The 16,856-nt window shown below is 41.5% G+C and overlaps 1 protein-coding gene across 2 annotated transcripts in view; it reads right to left on the bottom strand.

The window, feature by feature from the left end:
• CDK17 (cyclin dependent kinase 17) overlaps positions 1–16,255 on the bottom strand; it is a 529,501-nt gene extending 513,246 nt beyond the window's left edge. For both annotated transcript variants that reach the window (XM_078678048.1, XM_078678059.1), the window contains exon 1: positions 15,803–16,255. The gene's annotated coding sequence lies outside the window, so the exon portion shown is untranslated. The remainder of the gene's footprint in view (positions 1–15,802) is intronic.
• Positions 16,256–16,856: the final 601 nt, after the last annotated feature.

Raw genomic sequence — 16,856 nt, 5'->3', positions numbered from 1 at the left:
GTATTTTTAGGGTTCAGGGTCAGTTTGGGGTTTTTGGGTAAAGGGGTATTTTTAGGGTTCAGGGTCAGTTTGGGGTTTTTGGGGTACAGGGGTATTTTTAGGGTTCAGGGTCAGTTTTGGGTTTTTGGGTAAAGGGGTATTTTTAGGGTTCAGGGTCAGTTTTGGGTTTTTGGGGTACAGGGGTATTTTTAGGGTTCAGGGTCAGTTTTGGGTTTTTGGGGTACAGGGGTATAAGGTAAAAATAAAATAAAATTAAATTTAAATTAAATCAATTAAATAAAATAAAATTAAATTAAATTAAATTATATTATTTTCAATTATTTTAAATTTAAAAAAAATAATATATACTTACCAATACTTACGTTGTAATGGTATGCGTTGTAAAGGTACCTGCGTTGTAAAAACATGCGTTGTAAATACATGCGTTGTAAACGTTTTTGCGTTGTAAAAAAATTGTTGTAATGGCATGCGTTGTAAAAGTATGAGTTGTAACGTCATACATCCGGGATGAGTTGTACGATGCCTCAGTTAAAAGAGATACCAAGAAGTTTTGGCGTCTGGTAGCCAACTAAGGGCACATTTCTACAACCCGTCTGGCTGACTCCATCCAACCGGAGAAGTGGCAAAATACTTAATAGATCTCTATGGCCCCACCCCAGTCAAGAGCTCCGATGTCAAAAGCCAACGGAATGCTGTACTAGTCCAGTCATCCTGCTCAATCCCTATAGGCCTAAGTGAAACAAAGAGAGCATTCAAGTACACAGCCACAGGAACAACTGCAGGGCTGGATGGGGTTGCGGGGGACTTGTTTCTATCTGACATGGAGTGCTAGGTCAAATATATAAACATCCTAACTGCCCTAAACTAATTCCGTAATGGGAATCCCTCCAAGCTGGAAAGCAGCGGAAATTGTTCTGGTGCATAAGAAATGCCCAAGGGATTCCCCTGCAAATTAAAGACCTATCAGTTTAACTGATGTAACCCAAAACGCTTTCAGCAGGCAGATATTATACCATCTGAGGCAATGGATCGAAGAACAAGGGCCCTATCTTACCTTCAAGTGGGCTTTAAAAGCCAGATGAGCACCATCGACCAGGTCTTCAGGTTCACGTCCATATACTGGAAGACAGTTCTACTTGAAAAATCACATTTATATCTGGTCTTTGTGGATTACAAGACTGTTTTGACCTGGTTCCCCACCCAAAACTTTGGGAAGTTCGAAAAGCCAGAGGGATACCACCAGACCTCCTGGATATTATTAGGAACTTACACCAGGACACACATGCACGGGTCCTCTGGGGGACCAGGGGTGAGCTAACATACAAGAGGAGATTCCACAAGTGCATCTGTCAGGGGTGCGTTCTAGCTCCCACAATGTTCTTATATTTAAAAAGGTGTGGTTGTCTAATTGGAAGATCGTACGAGTGATGCACCGAGGTTGATGGGTAGGAAGATCCACCTGCTACTTACTTGCCGATGACACGCTCCTAATCTCGAAGACCATGAGATGCCTTTAAACACTGGTGAATAGATTTGGGGCATTTCGTCAGTAAAGAGGACTGGTGATCAACCATGCCAAAATTAAGTTTATAGCCATCAGTCTCCACAGGTCTTTCACTGGCTCTACCACCCTTGGTGGTGTTCCTTTAGAAAAAGTTATGAACTTTAACTATCTAGGTGTCACGCTATCTAAGAATATGACCTGGACTACTCAGGTCAGTTAAAGTTCCCTAAATCTAACACAATGCTGCAGCCACCCTCAGACATTTTAAGCTTCTTAAAACAATGTGTATTTCACCAGTTTTAAAAGTCTATAGGCCAAGGCAGAGGCCAGCCCATTTTAGGGAGAGGAGGTATGGGGATGAACAAATATAACAGAACTAAGCATAGCTGAAAACAACTTTCTGTGCGCCCTTGTTAATCTTCCCAAGAGCACCCCACTAGTACCTCTACTACATGACTTGAGTCTTGAGCTGCTGACCTTGAAAGCTAAGATTTGGCCTCTCCTTTTCTGGCATAGACCCCTACACTAACTGATTATTTTCTTGTCCTTAATGACATTGTGGCCTTAGACAAATCTCGTACTGTCAAATGGTTGGCCTTTGTGAAAGATTCTCTGATTGAACTTGGTCTGGGTGAATACTTGGATGATGACTCCCCTTTTCTTCCAAGGGGAGCATTAAAGCTCTCTTTTTGGAAGCGGAGGTGGGAGAAAGACAAGGGAAGGGTAAACTGTGGCTCCCTTACAAATGCTTTTAAGCAAATCAAACCCCATACCAAATGTGAGCGTTACTTTACTTATGTAGTTGACCCAGCAGCCAGAAGTTTATTTCTAAAATTGGGGTATGGCACCTACCCCCTTTTATCTTTTACCTCAAAACACCAGTCCCAACATCACACGCCCTATAAGCCTACAGGCAGAAGAGTCTCCGTCACATTTTTTGTTCTGACCAGGATACATTTGCCCCAGAAAAAAAATGTATCATCCCGATCTGCAGGCAGTCCGGTTACAGGCAGTACCGTCCAACGCTTAGGCAGCTCTGCACCAAAACTAGGGCACCTACTGTATGAGCTGTGACCAAATTTTGAAATGGAGCTTTCCCATCAGGGCCAAAGCTATTAAATAGTGCCTGCTGGTCCATGTTTTTACTTTCCAAATTCTTATTTTGACCTTTCTCATTGTGCCGGTCATTTTAGCACGATAAGTGCGCGCATTGATGTTATGTTTCCATTGGTCTTGCTCAAGCCCTTAAAAGTGCTATACCACTTTTGTATCTTATAATGGCACAGATGAAATAACATTTGACCTATGCAGTTTCTATTTTGTTATTATATTGTATTGTAATTGCATTTACATTGCGCTTACTACCCTTGACAAGGCGTCAAAGGGCTTTTTCAGCAAGTAGCATGCTACTCCGGAACCCATAAAGGATTAGTGGTGAATTACTATAGTGAAATATGAAAGTAATTTGCGTGGTGGATATGTTAGTCACTTATTTGGATTGAGAACGATAACGGAGGGATAGAACAGGGGAAAAGGTTTGCATTTATATAGTGCTTGCTACCCCTGATGAGGTGTTGATGCGCTTTTTTAGCGAGTAGCACGTTACTCCGGAACCCATAAAAGGATTAGTGGTAAATTAGTATCATGAAATATGAATTTATTTTCAGAGGTGGACATGTTAGTCTGTTATTTGGATTGAAAGGATAGTGGAGGGATAGAAGAGGGAGGATTTAGACTTTTTTGTTTGGAGGAGGCTTGGGAGGAGTAATAGGGATGTGGAGGGGGAAGAGTTAGAGGGAATGGTTATGAATGCACATGTTGCTCACATTGAGCCCTAAATGTTTTATGTACTGTGTCATATCCTGTATTTTTTGTTTTATCTTTCTAGATGTAATATCGTTATGGCAATGTATTTTATACACTATGGAACTCTATGTGTACTTTTATGGTTTTATTCGAAACCAAAGAAGGTTTTTTTTTGTTTTAAAGTATGAAATCTCTTGAACAAATAAATAATAAAAGACATTCAGTCCCTTTACCCCACAGATATGTGCTGATGCTAGAAGATTGCCATCTGTTTATTATGCATAGACAAGTAGTCAGACACTTCCAGCATTTGGTAAACAATGATTTTTTTAGTAAGTTTTATCTAACGTTAGGGAAAAGATTGGTAGACTGGTGCTCTTGTACTGATAAAAAAGAGGAACACATAGATGTACCGAAGACTGATCATCATTTTCTGCCCACTTGGTTTTTCATAGCGAATAACCAAAGAATTCAACAAAACACACTTTTCCTTATTAACCCTCTTCCTTGCGCCGGACGGCCCCTAGCCGTCAGGGTGGACGTGTGTGTGTGTCAGACTGCAGGGGGCCGTCCAATTTGCGCACGCATAGAGCTCACCTGCACAGCGGGGAAATGTGCTCCACATGGAAGCGGTTACTAGCAGAAACTTGCAAATTGAAAGTCCAAACAAATCTCCCGGTATTGTGTATTGTATCTGCTGACTATTTAAATCTACTTTCTTAAAGTGTCACCAAAGGCGATTTTAAGATTTAATATTTAGGCAAACATTTTGTAATCCTAGGAAGTACAATCTCCTCGGGGGAAAGCATTGGACTCTTCGGGTACGGATGATGTGTAAGACACATATGTGTTCAGATTCCTTTTGTTGCTAAACTGGTTTGGTTGTATCTCTGCCACCACAGAGCCTCTGAGCAAATCAGAAGAGAAGAACATCAGTAATATTTCTGAGCACCACAGACAGGAGTGTTTTGGAAATTAACCTTAATATTGAAAAGATTGTTTATCCTTTAAGGACTTTGTTTGTTTGCTGGGGTTTCCTACAGCACTAACATGCCTCTTTATGACCGCTTCCTTCAGAGACAGTGCAAGCATGCAGGAATACCCAAGGTGGCATCCATACAGTCACAGTGCATAATGAGAACCATGCATGAAAGAATATTCACTGGCAGTTCTGCTTATACTAATGGCTCCGGGGACATTCTAGGGGACATCTGAAAGGCATTGATAGGCAAGTCAAAAACGTGTTTTTTCTAAGCACACTATTCTGACCTGGCTTTCAGCTAGCGCTTTGAGACCTACGGGTGAGATAGGCGCTTAACAAAAACCAATAGATACAATATGTACGGAAACTACATAGGAATAGTGACATGTGCAGTTGTAAATGAGGGTGTGCTTCAGTCTGACTTTGAGACTGGTAAGATCACAAGTGCTGCAAAGAGAAGCTGTAGATAAACTGAGGGCTCTTATGGTGGTTAATTGCTTAAGCCAGTCTTCCCACCTACAAGTGATACAGCCTCTCTTTTAAGAGAGTTTCTTTTGAGATTAAATACATCCTTTTTCTGTTGTCTTTTTCAGTATTCTTGGAGGCACATAGTAAGCTATGAAATATTATGTTTTTTCATGCAGTGCATAACTGGCCCCTATGGCTTCTGCGAGCTGTGCCCTATGACTGACATTTTAATGGAGCGGATTTACTGAGTAAAAAAATATAACCCCCAGTTTTAACACAACTGCAAGTGTGAATCGATGCTTCTGGTAGCAACGGGAAAAGAATTATTACAGCAGCAACTTGAATCAACAAACACAGACACAGCTAATAGGACAGGCTTTTTGGGTCTTGACTAAAATATTAAAGAGAAGCTTGCAGCAGAGAAAAAAAACAAAGGGAATAGATTGCTCTCTTAAGAAAATGCAGCTATAATCTAAAGGACATAATGTGTTATGATTCAGTGTACTTTTTAGAAGTAAAATCGTCCCCCTCATGCATTACAATGCAAGCTCTCTTTAGGAGGTGGAATGGTGCACAGAAAAGCTAGAACCATCAAGTGAAAGAGTATACCTTTGGGTGAAGCTAAAGGTCACTCTACGTTCATTGTAAAGAATTCATAACAGTTGGCCTTGCAGAGGAATGCAATGTCAAGCCTGACCTAAAATGCAGATGCTTATTCTTAAATGGCTGCCAGGGTCAGTGGGATCTTGCTTCTCCATTTCCATTCCAAAAGCAGACATGAAGTATCATTCAGCAGGGCTGTGTTACAGTTAAGCAACATCACAAAATAAAATGATGGATGGAGTGTTTAAACTTTTCAAACATTCACCCACAGCCAGTGTGTCTTTAGCTTTCTCGCCCTAAGTGTACCAGGTATGCCCAGACTTGGGTCCTCGGCTCACTGTGCCACTGGATTCATGCTAGCCTGGCTGATGATGGGTATTACCCTAAAAAAACCATCCCGGGATGCTTGTTTGTGGTCCAGGGATGACTTGGCTTGGCAGTTTGGGCTGGACTGTTCCCATGAGGAGCAGGGTCAAGACTGATTTGCCTATGGCTGGGTCTAAACTGGGATGGCATGATGAGCAACAGAACAATAGATTTAACCCAGTTCTCTTGACTGGGGAAAAATGTTTATTTGTTCCTCCTTCGGTCCATCATTTGTGTGTCTTGTGTTATAGTTGAGGACACTACATCCCTGCCAAAGGGATTTATCGGGATTAGTGGCATGAACCCCATGTTTTCAGCTGTTCCTTATGATATTCAACCAGAATGTAAATTATCGTCCAACAAATATAATGTAGCCAAAATATCGGCTACCCCAATATCAGGTAGTTATGCATTGATGGGAGATTATAGTTTAATATTTTTAACTCCACATATATGTATCTTCATGATATATACATACATATCTTCAAGGATGTTCAGACAGTAATTCTATAATCACCTATATCTATTTGCCTTCGAGATATTATGGTAGTCAATATTCTGGCTATACTATGTTTATAGGACATATTTTTGAAGAAGAAATTCAACATACAGTCATTTCTTAAAGGCAAAGTCGGTTAATAGGGGTCTCTTTAAAAATGGGAATGTGGTTCCACAGTGTGACTACAAAAGGTGCGCTGCAATTTGTCGTCTACAAAATCGGTGCAAATGAGACAGGTCTCTTGGAGGAAGATCAGCAAGTCCCACAGTTTCAAGATAGTGTGACCACAGAGGTAAGAAGGATGTATCAACACAATGAAATGCTTTGTGGCTCTTATTTATTATCTGTATTCAGTACACTTCCATCTTGAGAACCAAGAACATGGAGATGCAACACGAATACTGCATTTGGTTCCGACTGTAGCAATACATCATAGCATTCATATTCTGAAGGAAAAACTGGGTTTACCTGCTTGTTTAGGATTAGTTGGCTATCTACAGAATGGCAAAGGCAGAGGACATACATTCATGCTTTCTGGTCACAGCTTAAGTACAAGAAAATCCCGAATCCACTAACACATACATCTACCTCTATTTTTTAGCAAGTTTACAAAATTCAACTTGATAATTCACTTTTGTTATCATCTTGTCCAGTACATGGACTCTGTTAATCATAGACATGGACTCTGTTAATCCTAGACATAGGCGCCCGCAGTAATGTTACTAGGTCCATGTATTCTTTTATCAAACATTTGTGGAAACTTTCAAGCACAGGTCTGACTTGGAGGCTGGGTATGACACTGAATGGTAAGAGAGCAGCTTACCTACATCCTTGTGCCAGGATGCACCACCAGGAAACAAACAGCAGCTGTTTTTGGTATGGTTCAACCAGTGCCAATCACACAGTGGAAAATAAGGTAAATACGAGACAAAACTTTAACACGTGATTTTAGAAAACAGAAATTAGGACTACAAAACAGAGAAAGGATTGGGAAGGATAAAAAATAATTAGACAACGTAAGGCACAACCAAAGAAACTAGCATTAGAAGTGCTGTGAAGCACGGGTCACAATGATTGCACACTGTTCATGCTTTTGTCACAATCCCAATGACCAAGCCTTACCCAGGAAGAAGAGGAACACCATCTTGGAGTAAGAATACTGAGGAGCACTGCCCAAAACATATAAGGTTTCTGCTACCTTAAAGGGAACCTACTCTCCCTTTCAATCTAAACCAAAGCAGAACATGCATCCTGGCATACATTGGCAGCCGCCATAATCTCAACCATTGAACTCTAGGAGGGACCGAAACAAACAATACAATGCCACTTATGGCACGTGCAAACATCACTCATGCCAAGAGCTTCTCTACCATCAACCACTGTGGCACTCAAGGCCTCCCCATAGCATCCCAAATATTTGTAAAATGAGCACCTTTGAACCCCAAATCCCTATGAGTAGAACACAGACAAAAAAGTAATCTGGCATCGCCAATTTCAGGGCTAGAAACTGCTTCTTCAGATGTTCAAATGAACATCAGTGCAAAGCCGGTACTGTGCGTGCATACTTTCTCAGTGGGCTGCCAAGCAACCTCTTGTGTGCAAACTGCATATCCTCCTAAGTCCAGAAGAACAGCTGAACAACATTTACGACCATGGCCAATGCATGAGGATGGCCAAGCAACCTCTTGTGTGCAAACTGCATATCCTCCTAAGTCCATAAGAACAGCTGAACAGCATTTACGACCATGGCCAATGCATGAGGATGGTTGTTGGTAATAGGAGAGAGCCCTCGGGGTTACCTTACAAGTAGCTTTATTCTCCTCCTTTGTCCAACTCTCTCCTTTTCCTAACTTGTGGGATCACATTTCCAAGGAAAATGCAAACAAAAAAAGCATACATTTAGTGCAGAGGTGTCAGTTTTCATACAACAACACTTCAAGCAACATGTTTCCAAGATCCTACTGGCCAAACTAAAGCACCGTCTCTAAAGTTTAATTTCCATATTGATTAATTTCATCATATTTTATAAAGTGTTTAATACTGCACTACTGGCAATTATGAGCACAATGAATTACAAGTGCCATCACACACTTTAATAATACTCAATTTACAGACCTCGAACTGCTAGAATGCAGATTCACACTTTATTCGTGTGACCTACTGACCACAGCAGATATCATATTCAAAAGTTTTGATTCACTGAGCCCTCTTCTTGATATGGTTGCTATAATTTTATCTAAAAAAACACGTTGAATAAATTGCTATTTGAGCGGAGTAATATGATGGTAAACAAGGCTCACGTGCATGTTACAAAGCTGCTGTGCATTAATTTTCGTGAAATTCAGATGACATTTTACAATAAACAAGTCAAGAGTATACATAAAAAGTCTATGAAACAGCGAGTTTCCAAGTTAGTCATAAAGGCAGAACATTTGTTTCCTCTTTCTAAACAGTACTATATTAGAATCCCCCACCAAATATATTTCCCATCAGTCTATCGTTCGAGTTAGTCCATATCTGCAAAAGATTGTGACTTTAAATAGGTTACCTGTTCTGCTGCAGCATCACCCAGGGATATGGCTGAAACCCCCAGTGAACAAAATTGAAGGACATCTTGGCCCTTGGAAACGTTTTAATCTGGGCTCCCCCCCCCCATTGTGGAGCATTTGTATTGCATTGTCAGGTTAGATGCATTTATAGAATGTCTCGCACCCAGATGAGGCGACAAAGAACTTTTAATGCATGGGTTGCACTACTCTACCCCACTTCAATCTGCCTACCCCACTCGAATCTACTCCACTCCACTACAATCTACCCCACTCCAATCTACTTCACTCTTCTCAACTCAATCTACTCACTCTTCTCCACTACAATCTACCTACTCCAGTCTACCCCACTCTACCCCAATATGCCCCACTACAATCTACCCAGATTGCAGCCACACTAGTGTACAACATGACTAAAACATATTGTCAAAGGCAATAGCTCTCGCCTAGGGAAGAAATCTTGGCTTTGCCAATGCTTGTTATGCAATGAACTGAGTAATTTCAGACTCATTACTTTTATCTGAATTAAAATTAGGATAAATACATCAAGGTTGGATTCTTCTCAAGGTTTTAGAAAATGTATTTAGGTTTTCACCTTTTTAGAGTTAAAACAATGTTAATGTCACTTCTCACTGAATAGAAATAAAGCAATAATGGATACATGTATCTGTTTAAAGGCAGAGCCTTTCCCCCACAGTGGCAAATTGTTCTGAAGCAAGTCACTGAGTGGAAACCCTCCGATGTAACTAAAGGAACAATGCTTCTTTTTCAAGCAGATACGTTTAGTTTTTCATTTGATATTTACAGCAAAGAACTGATGTACATTATTGTATTGTGACAAATCTTCCAAATGCCTCCATTAAATGTGGAGAAGCTTGCGTTTGGCAGTGGTGTGAACTGCTACTCAGTAACATCAATGTTAGGAGCAGTATTATATACATCTATATACATCTATAAAGCGTGATGTTAACCACCAAGGTGATTTCTTGTCTCTACACCAAGGAGTGAGACAGAAGCAGCAAGTGGTGGTAAATGTTACAGCTTTAAATGCCATTCTGCTAAGGCTTCCTAGAAGGCCATGTTCTTAACCGCATGCGTGCGGGCGGAATTCCGCTCGTACGCTGAGATTTTTTAAATCGCACTTTACGTGACGAGCTGGGCTCGTCATGAGCGTGCGAGGAGGCTGCGCCATGACGAGCCCAGCTCGTCATCAGCGTCGAAGGGGTTAAGGCTCGCCAAGAGGACATGTTGCTAAGGTTCTCCAGTAGGTCATATTGCGAAGGTTCTTCAGTAGACCATGTTGCTCAGGTTGTCAAGTAGGCCTTGTTGCTAAGGCTCTCCAGTAGACCATCTTGCTAAGGCTCTCCAGTAGGCCATGTTGCTAAGGTTGTCCAGTAGGCCATGTTGCTAAGGTTTTCCAGTAGGCCATGTTGCTACGGCTGTCCAGTAGGCCATGTTGCTAAGGCTCTCCAGTAGGCCATCTTGCTAAGGCTCTCCAGTAGGCCATCTAGCTAGGACTCTCCAGTAGGTCTTGTTGCTAAGGCTTCCAGTAGGCCATTTTGCTAATGCTCTCCAGTAGGCCATGGTGGCAGGGCTCTCCAGTAGGCCACGTTGGTAAGGCCTGACAGTAGGCCATGGGGATTGCAAAAGTTACAGATTTGTGGAAGCAGAAAATTCAAAAGATTGGATGCATGAACAAAAGACTCATGTGCCAGAATGTGAAATGCAGAACAGAGAGATAGGGCCTAGGAGGTTGTTAAAGAGTAATTTTCTCACAGGAGTGTTGAGTTGGAGTCTGGCTGTAAAGAACAGCTACCTTTGTTGAAGATATGGTGGGAATACAAACTGTCTTGAATTTAATATTTTAGGATATTGGTAGTCAATAAAAAGGAAGATACAGTTGAAATTGTTGCTGAGCTTGATATTGTGCATACGTTTTGCCACTGTGATTTACTTTGCGGGTTTTGAGTGAAATGCAAAGAAGAAATATTGTGGGAGGGCATTCCTAGACCAGGTGTCTGCCATTCGCCTGCCCACCATTTCCCTTAGACAAAGGTGCACATCTCTAAATACAGACAAAACAAGACTAAAAGAAAACAAATGTGACCAGCGTGCACAATTAAGCCCTTTGAGAAACAAGGATTTCTTTACAGACTAAAATCAGAGCTAATTGAATGACATGCTGGTGAGAGGAAGTAAGTTGTGTACGGGTGGAAACAGTTGGGCCCAGGGTCTCTCCCCTAAACCAAGATAGCAGTTGAAAAGTAATATTTTAAAAGAGTATTTATTTTTGTGCTTTTCTTTGTATTTTATCATTTACTAGCTCTACTACACCTGCTTGAGGTACCCAGAAATGTCATTCTGGTTCATTCGGTGTAACCGAAATGGACACACACTGACTCACTGTATAAGTAGAAGCCTGTTTTTCCCACCTAGTGAAACAGCAGGGGGAAGTGTTATTTAATAAAAAACAATTTATATTTAAGGTTACTCAAAAGGTAGGTGAATGCCTCAACAGCTCAAATGTGAAGGCGCTCAAAAAATCTAGAACATACTTAAGAAGGAATGGAAGTGGCAACTATCTAGGTGTGCAATATATAAAGCCTCTCAGCTCTATTGTCAGATGTCCTAATATATATATATATATATATATATATATATATATATAAAATAATGTATATAAGTAATGCTGGCTGACGTAACTAGAATAAGGCTTGAAAGAAAAACTTGCTACATTATGGATGAATTATAGCATGTTAGCCTGACAAAAAGAAGTGCCCTCAAGGCAGAAAAAAATCCAGTCTGTCAACAAACTAAGAAGCGGCAGAATAACAACTAATTTCTCATCACATACTTTTAAGGGTCATTTTGGTGGATGAATTCTATGCTGAACATTACAGTGTGAGATTTAAATGTGGGCACTGAATATTTTATCATATGGGATATACAGGAACTAATATTTCTCTTAGAGGAATTAGGCTAAATCATACAACTTAACCTTACATATTGTAATGCTAACAATATTAGTTTAATTTGAGAGAGCATGGTTAATTTGGAGTGAATAGAGTTAGGGGTTAGAACAAACATACTTTCTAGGTGCTATTTTTAGTTCTGAAACTTGTCAGTTGTAATTCAAACTGTCATGGAACATTTTGTTTCTGCTCTTCTAGAAAGGCAACACTTTAAACAGCTCTTTAAACATCATTTAGAAGATTATGAAACAGCTAGTTCTAGTATTTTTAGGTCTCGACTAGCGTTGTAGTGCGAAAGCACTGCCATCGCTTTGCGAGGCATGCAGTATATACTGTAGTGTGGAAGCTCTGCCCACTCTCTGCACCTTAGCTTTTGTGTTAAATGCTGCCTTCTGATTGGTTTGAGGCTGGTTAGTCCCTCGTCATTTTGATCATTCCACGGCTACCAGCCCCTTTACTTCCAACAGTATTTTTCTTCCCCTGCCTCTCCCCCTCCCCTCCCGCATTCCGTGACTTCTCAGACCATATCAGCCCTACTCCTGTTCGTGCCTTCTTCCCACCCGCACTTTGGATTCTTATGCAATAGGTCTCGCGTACATGCGAGTCCTATTGCATTTTTAATGCTTGTTTTTTATCAGAGCAATATCAGCCTCTAATAAAGCAGTTGCCAAAGAAGAGTGCCACTCAGATTGCGGGGAAAGATAACTGGCCAAAAGCTTTCATCTTTGAAGGAATGCTCCTTTCACACTAATTCATTTTTGGAGACTGAGTGCTTTCTGGGATAGTGATTTAAGGTTGCATGTTACTGAGCCTCCGTGACATGCATTAAAAGGCTGAATTTTGAAAAGCTGGGATAAAGAACAGTCCCAATTTTACATATGACAATGAGGTCAAGTAAATGCTGCGCATGTTCCCCCATATTTGGTTCCAGTGTAGGCCGCTTGTAGATGATCAGCGGAAGGAAGCGAGCCGAGAAGTCAATAGGCAAAAGCCAAATGAAGACCTGAATATCCCTATTTCAGATTTGGAAGAAATAGCTTTTATGGAAGATTAGAGTAAAATAGAGGACCTCGTGATTATCAAAGTAAGGAGATGATGTACTGAGAATTCTGGCATGATGTTATGCTGGTAGGGAATGCAGTTTGGCGTTTGTGATGTACAACAAATCTTGTTAGCTGGCAATCTGGACTCAGTAACAGCGAGACAGTGTGTTATCTTCTCTCCTTCAGGCCTACATTGAAAGATACATCATTCGACCTGATTTTCAGATAATCAGAGTTTGACTTTTAATACAATCATAACAAATTATTTTTTTTTTAAATAGCTTCCTGGCCTCGTAACAAATCAGTGGGATTCTTAAAACAGGCCTATGCTTGTTTTTGTTAGACATGACAAACATGCTTTAGTCATAACTCCAGTCCGTTCCACTACCAAAAACGAATACTGAAGATAGTTGTCAAAGGGGCAGGAATTAGTGAAGGCCAGTAATTGGATAATTAGGGGGGGTGCAGTAGTTTAACAGGAAAAGGGTGTAGATAAAAACCTTCAATTGCACCTTGGCATTTACAAACATGCTTTCTATTTATTGTATAGCAAGCTACAACCCACCGCTTATTGGCTCTTAAATAAGGAAGCACTACACCTCAATCACAAGCAATGCTTTTCAAATCATAATAAAGAACATCTCTTTAAACTAAACGAGATAAAGTCCCAGGAAGCTTTTTTTCTTACTGTTAAAATCCAAACCACAAAAGAGAAATAATCATGCATAAACACCCCCAAGCTACCCTTAAATATTTGTCTGTGCATATAGCAATATTTCAAGACCACTTTTCAAAAATAAACCAGTTTGACATTTTGAAACTGATACTGTTTTGACTAGGCGATTACCTAATAGTATGACTTCCACTGTGGATGTTTTCAATAATATTTGGTATTTTTTTATTGCCAATTCAGTATTATACATCTCCGAGTTATGCACAGTGTTATTGTCCGTTTTGATCGTATGCAGTGGCATAACCCTCCACAGTGCAGCGAATGACGTGGAGTCCTCGGAGCATCTGCCCCAACAGTGTGCAATACCAAATGACATGAAGTCCATTTGAAACCACATGAAAAATACCAATGAACAAATTGACTAATTACCACCTCCTGTGCTCGTTACATATTTTCCATTATTATTTCCAAGCTTTATTTCAATCTTTGTAGACCATAAAAGAATAAATAGAAAATACATACATTACTGGATTTGGGCAATAAAAACATCAGTATCCATGTACAGTAAGTTGAACAAATTTCATGGCAGTTAAAAAATATTAAGGTTTAAAAAGCAAATTAAACAAGGATTCCATATATAAGTAAGATCGAAATGGTAGGAAATGGCGATGGAACATTTATCATGTGCTAGAGGAGATTAAAACTTGCGGCGCCTATGCCACATAGAGTTAAGGAAACTGGACACAGCAAAAACAATCGGGGGATGAGTGTCAGTTTGCAAAACTCTAAAGGCCTCCCGTGACTGTCTATACCCCAGGTTCCTGCATATTGGTAAGAGCCAATACCTCCTAGGTACGTTGTATCCTGGACAAAAGAAGAAAACATGAAAAAGTGTCTCTTCTTGGGTACTGAAACTGAAACTGGGCATTGCGGGCAGGACATTCAACAGGGGGAGCTTTTGACCATTTGTTTGTATATGCATGGACCGGCAAGCAACCCAGTCTAACTGGGCATAGAGTTTCCTTGCCATAAACGGATGATTCTAAATAATTACAAGTTAGCCTCAGCACTCCTTCCACGCCTCTCGGGTTAATGTCTATCCCCTCAATTGTTTGCAATAATAATTACCTGTGTCTGCAGAGCTATGCTAGCCACAGATTTTAAGCAGAAATCGCTTTCAATTTCTGATCTGAAATCACATAGGAATGTTGACGCCTAAAGAATGCATTCCTCACACTTGCAGCCTAAGACCAAAGCCCTTCCCAATAAAGGGGACTCTGAATGTAAAACATGGAATTAAACAGCATCGAGAGAGTGGGGAGGGAGCGAGTCAGTGGCAGTTCACCAACTGAAGGGAGTTCAACAGTTCAGGGTTGGCAAATATTTAGACACCCTGTGCTACTGTATTCGGTCACAAGTCAGAGTAAACACTGAAAACAAATCTACTGGAAATCAAACAAGAGCGACAACGCGCTGCCTCGGTAAATAAACAGTGTGAAACCAAGCCCGGGCCGAAATGAAACACCTGAGTGTTACTTTCTGCTTGTGACGGTCTGCTGCTGTGTTTTAATTGGGCAGATTCCATTCGGTATTTTGCACAGCTACGTGAGGTTTTTTTTTAACATTATTTACAAAGTCCTTTCTGCACCTGCAGGAGAGCTCTGCGTGCAATCTCTGCAAGGATGAAAATGTGTCTTTATGTCTTGCTCTGGGGTTGTTCGGTCAGTTGAATTGCACTCGTTAAGTCGTGTTAATTCGCCTAATAAAACCAATATGTGCAAACAAAGTCCCTTCGGCTGACCTTATCAGGAGGAAAGAGGTGAATATCCAAGCCAAGGTGTTGCCTGGTGACAGTGTCACGCCTCAAGCCCTTGGCACATTTACAAAGGGTTAGCTTCATAAAGAGTTATTTTTTATTTAATTTGAGGCACTGGGTGTCGTGTCCACTGTAAACGTCTGATTACAACAAACAGCAGCACCTGACAACATTGGATTTTCACAACTAGACATATGAACAGGGCTGCGGTCGGAGAATGAATCCGAGGTATCCGTGCCAGGGCTGCAGCTGCCTGTCAGAGCCGCGCGGCATGCCACTGTGAAAGAGACGTTTTCAGGATGGTTGGCACACGCCAGCAGCCGGATTCCAGGCAGATCTCTTTCCATAGCGCTGCGTTTCCTGAGGGCAATTTCAGGGATGGAGAGATAGGAAAGCCCCCGCCTCCCCCCACACACACACACACCGCTCCTACGGCGAAGGATTCTGCTTCCCAACACGGGAGACACCACCACGGAGCAATGGGCGCTGGCAGAGATATTCGAGGAAAACCAAAACAAACTTACCTCTCCCTCTCAGAGTCCACGAGCTGCGGCTCGCGCGTCCCCGGGGCCGGATGCGGTCCCGGCTGCACAGGATATTATTGTTTCAAAACCGCAGCGACCCCCCCTTCAGAATGGTCCCCTCCGCCTCGGCCGCTTCCTTTCCTGTTTACTTTCTGCTTAATTTCTCCTTTGTTGTCAGTCCTTCACGCCTGGGTCGGGTGTCATGTTTTAATTCCGTAAAAGGCTGCTTCAGAACATGGCTCCCAGCTAAGTAAAAAAAAAAACACATACCAGTGCAAAAGTAATACTCAAGACATGGTTCTTTTTCTCTTCCTATGTTTCCAGGGAGGCGAAACAATCAAAAAGATTCCGGGGCCGGGCTGGCTGAAAGGCCGCTCGGTGAATAATGCAGGGCCGGCTGCCTGACTGTGTCTACAGATTCACGCCTCCGCCTGCCTGCACACAGCACACTTCTTTTTTTTTTTTTTTTTTAACAAACCCTCAACCAGCGGTGACAGAGAGAGAGAGAGGGGGCTGGAGCAAGGCGAGCGCGCGGGGAGCGCAGCTGCGACACCTGCTGTCCTGACGGTGTAAGTTACAGCCGCCATCTCCGCTGCCTGCAGTTGGCACCGGTCTGACAGCCGGGTGAACAGAAAGAACCTTGCTTTGGCTAAGGCTTTCTGTCGCACAGCTAAAAGATTATTCCACATACCATATGCAACATTTTGAGTCTACTGTATATCGAAGCAAGGTTCAGCATACAAAGCTGCTCAACAAAAAGGCCTGCTGAAAATAGAGCAGTTCATTTTAAATATATGTATGGGGCCACTTTCTACGCAAATAGGGGGGCGCAGCAATCAACACTCGATGCAGGTGCAATGGCACGGGCACCCAAGGATGTTACAGGTCCGTCGTACGTACGGGTATTATATTACGCTTGTTTTTCACTGACTAATAAAAGGTCTGATACGTCCATGTCGCTGTCTAAGTTACATCATAGCCAATTTCACGTTTTTGAGTCACTGATAACAATACACAGTATAACATTAAACCTAATACCTACAGGGGGCTCGAG

This window comes from Lissotriton helveticus, chromosome 1_1 (assembly GCF_964261635.1).
Source record: "Lissotriton helveticus chromosome 1_1, aLisHel1.1, whole genome shotgun sequence".
NCBI classification, from domain to species: Eukaryota; Metazoa; Chordata; class Amphibia; order Caudata; family Salamandridae; genus Lissotriton; species Lissotriton helveticus.
This window is presented reverse-complemented; position numbering and strand designations above follow the sequence as displayed.